Below are 5,000 nucleotides of genomic sequence, written 5' to 3'. Positions count from 1 at the left end.
TGTGTATGTGTGAGTGTGCAAGCGAGTGGAACATTCTCGGCAGTTGCCGCGTGTGGCGCTCCGTCTCGCGCGCGAGAAGAATTTTCTTGAACTATCTAGAACTTTCTCGACAGTTGCCGCGCGTGGCTTCCTTTTGCCCGCGCGTGTGTATGTGTGTGTGAGTGTACGCAAGCGAGGGAACATTCTCGGCTGTTGCCGCGTGTGGCGCTCCGTTGCTCGCGCGTAGCGTTCCGTGTCACTGTGTGCGCTTCTCATAGCATCACAGCGCTGGGGACATTCGGTGGCGGGGCAGCAACCCGCCACCATGGATAAGCAACTGAGAGGAAGGACCATATCGGTCGATGAGCGTCCTGCGGTCGTTATTAGGAAGCTGGTGAGCGAGAAAACTCGGGACCATCGTTGAAGAACCGTCTTCGGCAGGAGTGTCAGCGAGGACCATGGCGACGGGAGGAGTGAAATCGGCGGAACGGCGACGAAGCTGGCGACTTCAACACCGGTTTCCACCGGAGAAGTGCGTCGGATGCTGGCGGATGCAAAAGCTGACAATGAGACGACGGTCGGCATTGTCAAGCGGTTGGAGGAGCAATCCAGCTGCTGCGCTTGCAAATGGAGGCCTAAACGAGCAGCTGAAGGAAGCGCAAAGGGAGGTAAGAGAGGCGCGTGAAGAAGCCTGGGTACGCGAAGGGAACACGCGAAGAGCTTCTGCAAGGAGAAGGAGTTGTTCAACGCTCTTCTAGCGCAAACCCTTGGTGGAATCCAGCGGAGCTCGGCTAGAGAGCCAGCAGGAACTGCAGCGAGAGCAGGAGCTGCTTCGGAGGATGGAAAGCCAGCAACGACAGTGAACAGCGGCAACAGCTGGAAGATCAACAGCGCCAAAGGTGGCGTCAGCAGCAGCAGAAACAACAACGCAGCAGCGGCTACCTGCGCAGCAATGGCCGACGGTGCAGCAGAGCGTGCGTGCTCAGCGTCAGGGCGTGACGGAGTCGGCATCCTCGGCGGTACCGGACGAGGCAGGAACGTGGGTGGAGGTCGTTCGCGGCAATCGGCGCGCGGAATAAGCAGAACGGAGTGAATCTGCCCCAACAGTCAGCCCAGCGGCAGCCAGCACACCGGCAGCATCAGCAGTGGCCGCACCAGCAAAATGGGCAGCAGCAGCAGCAGCGGATGGGCATTCATCAGCAGGAGAAGCGGCGTCCGCGACGAAAACGCCCGGATGAAATCGTCGTTGTGCCCGCCCCAGGAGTGTCCTTCAAGGAAATGTATGTAAGATACGGACCAGCCCGCGGATTGCCGATTTCCAGCGGCAAATTGGAGCTGGCAGAAGAACGCCGAGGGACCACTCCTGCTGCCTTTGTCCCGCGACGTCGATAGCGCGGCGCTGAAGGACATCATCCAGGAGGTCACCGGGAGAGTGGATCGGTAACCGTCAGAACAGAGATGGCTGAGGTCGTCCTGACTGGAATCGACAACATGATCGACGAGGAGGCGATCAAAAGGCGCCTGCGACCACTCTTGGAAAGCAGTCATTGGTGGCCACCGTGAACCTTGGGAGCGCCGAGACATGACGAAGCGGGCTCGCGTGCGCCTCCCACGAGCAGAAGCGGAACTCGTCAAAGATCGTCGACTGGAGCTAGCTACACGTATTGTTCGGTACATGAAGCCCCAAAAGTATCGGGTCAGCTGACTCGCTGCTTCCGGTGTCTGGAGCGGGACACATCGCCGCGACGTGCACGGGTGAGGATCGGTCCGCTGTTGTCTACGGTGTGGTGACCAACCTCACAAGGCGTCGGGTTGCACCAACGAGATCAAGTGCATGCTGTGTGGCGCCCCACCGTATTGGTGCGCCGCAGCCTGCGGTGGACAACCTCGAACTGGAAATGGAAGTGCTACAGATCAACGTCAATCGCAGTAGGAGCGCGCGCAAGACCTGGCGCTCAACACGATGCGGATGGAGCGGGCGGATGTCTGTCTGATGGTGGAGCTGCACAGTGTCCCCAGGAACAATGGGAACTGGGTGGCCGACAGGACGGAAGGTGGCCATCATAGCCAGCAGCGAAACGTACCCGGTTCAGCAAGTGGTCCCGTGACGCAGTCTGGGATCGCGGCTGCCCGGATCAATGGTGTGCTCTTCATATGTTGCTACGTGTCGCCCCCAGCGGGCGTCTCTGAGTTCGAGGAGGTATGCAGCGCATCGATGTGCTGGCGAGGCCTACCCGCGCGTCGTCTTTGCGGGGATCTCAATGCGTGGCACACCGTTTGGGGAAGCGGCCGCACCAACGCAAAGGGAGAGGCTGTGTCCAGCTTGCCGACAGCTTGGGGCCGGAGGTGTTAAACACCGGCACCGCCTCAACCTTCCTAGGCAACGGAGTGGCTCGCCCGAGCGTGGTGGACGTTGCTCGCCAGCCGCAGCACGCCGGAGTTAACACCATTCCGACGCATCGGTGGAGGATTATGAGCAGATACTCGTACAGTGACCACGTACATCTGGTTTGCTGTAGGAGCTGTTCCAGCGGTCAGCGGCAGATAGTCGTCGACAGGAGGGTCCTTCCACGCGAGAAAGCGGCACGAGATATGCAGCTGCTGTCTGATGCCGAGCTTTTTCGGTGTAGCGCCTGACGTAGCTTCGTTCGCAGAGCGGGTTACAAATGCCGAAAGCCTGGTATTACAGACGGAAGCCAGACGCAGCCATGGCGCGAGTGTTCCCTCTCACAAGGTCACTGGGACGACCTGCTTATTGGTGACGCCAGCAATCGAGGTCCTGTGTGAGAACTGCCGCCTCGCCAAGGAACGCCTTGAAACTGCCATCGACGAGGAAGAGCAGATCGCCGCATAGCGACCTTCTCCAGGTGCGGACCGCCCTGATTCAGCCATCACCACCAGCAAGAAGGAGTACTTGACAAATGCCGTGGGCCTCCTGCGGAAGACGAGACGGACAATGGTACGCAACGTACTGGCCGCCTTCGTGGAAGCTGGACGGCGAGAGCGCGATTCATCGGTGCTAGAGGGCATCGTTTCCACTCTGTTCCCCAGCATCCTCCGGTTGACTGGCCAGCGTCACCAGGCCAAGTCCTGGAGAGGAGAGGAGGAACCAGTTCGGGACGTTAATGAACAGGAGCTGCTGGACATCGCGAGCTCGCTGAACCCGAGGAAGGCTCCAGGATTGATGGTGTGCCAAACGCCGCTCTGACGGCCGCCATCCGGAAGCATACGGACATCTTCAAGAAGTTGTTCCAGGAATGCTTGACAACGAGCGGTTCCCGGATGAGTGAAGAAGCAGAAACTGGCCCTGATCCCTGCCGGGCAAGCCACCGGGGCTCGCTTCATCCTTCCGCCCGATTCTGCTGCTGAACAACCCGGGCAAAGCGTACGAGCGGTTGCTGCTGTCGCGAATAAATGATGTCATCGAGGCCCTGAATCACCGAGGTTGGCAGAAAACCAGTACGGGTTCAGGAGGGCCGTTCGACAGTGCAGGCGATTCAGCTGGTGGTGGATGGTACGTCACGCGATGTCATTTGGCCGCACCAACAACAGGACAAACGCTGCCTTCTAGTAGTGGCGCTGGATGTGCGTAATGCATTTAACACTGCCAGCTGGCAGTGCATCGCTACGGCGCTGGAGGACAAAGGCGCCGAGGCAGCTCCGCAACATCCTGAGAGACTACTGAAAACAGGAGCTCGTCTATGACACCGCAGACGGGCCCGTTACACGCCGAGTGACTGCAGGTGTTCCACAGGGGTCCATTCTGGGCCCGACCGTGGAACATCATGCGTACGACGGCGTGTTGCGGGTCGAGCTTCCTGAAGGGGCTAGCGTCATCGGCTATGCGGATGACATAGTGTCATGGCACGGGTTGCACACCAGAGGAGGCGGCATCGGTGGCTGAACAGGCAGTGGACGCGATTGCGGCTTGATGGAGGACCATCACCCGCACGCCTGCCCGGAGAAGACGGAAGGAGTAATGATTCCAGTCTGCGAAGAGGTCAACTGAGGGTGCCGTTCCGCGTCGGGGACACCATCATACACAGCAAACAGTCGATCCGGTATCTGGGGTCCAGATCCATGACCACCTGTCGTGGAAGCCGCACGTGAGCTGTCGACGGCTAAAGCCTCCGCGTGGTAGGTGTGGTCACCGCAGTAATGAGGAACCACAGTGGGCCCCAGGTGGCCAAGCGTCGGCTGTTGGCGGCAGTGGCGGAGTCGATCATCCGGTATGCTGCCCCGTGTGGTCCGGAGGCGACGGATCTGCAGTGGTGCCAGAGGAAGCTGGCCCAGGTGCAGAGGCCCTGGCTCGCGGTGTCACCAGCCTGTTCGTGTCGGTGGCATGAGACCGGAGTTGCACTGGCAGGCCTTGTGCCGTTCAGGCTGCTGGTACGGAGGACGCAAGGTGCCATCGGAGGCCCTAGCTGCCCCGGGCGCCAGCCGCAAGGACATCCGGCTGGAAGAGAGGCAGGACCTCCAGGAGTGGCAGCGAGCGTGGATGCGGCGGCCGCAGCCCAACGGCCAGTCGGTACGCGGTCTGGGCCCACCGAATGATCCTGACCTGCACTTGTGGATGAGTAGGCGACATGGAGAGGTTGATTTCCACCTCTCACAGGTATTAACCGACATGGATATTTCCGGGAATACCTCCATGTCTGCGGTTTGCCCATCGGCGGAATGTCCACGGTGCCCGGGTCGGTCGAATCGGTGGCGCATGTGCTGTTCCAGTGCGAGGTCTTCCACGATCCGGGTGGAGCTGCTGGGCCACGGCACAAGCGACCCAGTGAACGAGGAAAATCTCGGCATGAAGCTGCTGGAGAGCCCCGAGCGGTGGAACAGCATCCAGGAAGCTGCACGCAAAATCACGAAGGTGTTGCAACAGCTCTGGCGTGAGGACGAGCTGCAGCTCAACCTCCAAGCACACCTTGCAGCACTACCGACGAGAGCAGCAGCGGTAGACGCCAGTCCGCTGGATGGTGAGCCGTGTCGGTTGATGGGGTGGCTGAACTCTTTCGTTCCAA

The sequence above is a fragment of the Anopheles arabiensis genome, chromosome X (assembly GCF_016920715.1).
Source record: "Anopheles arabiensis isolate DONGOLA chromosome X, AaraD3, whole genome shotgun sequence".
NCBI classification, from domain to species: domain Eukaryota; kingdom Metazoa; phylum Arthropoda; class Insecta; order Diptera; family Culicidae; genus Anopheles; species Anopheles arabiensis.
Note: the sequence above shows the minus strand (reverse complement) of the source record.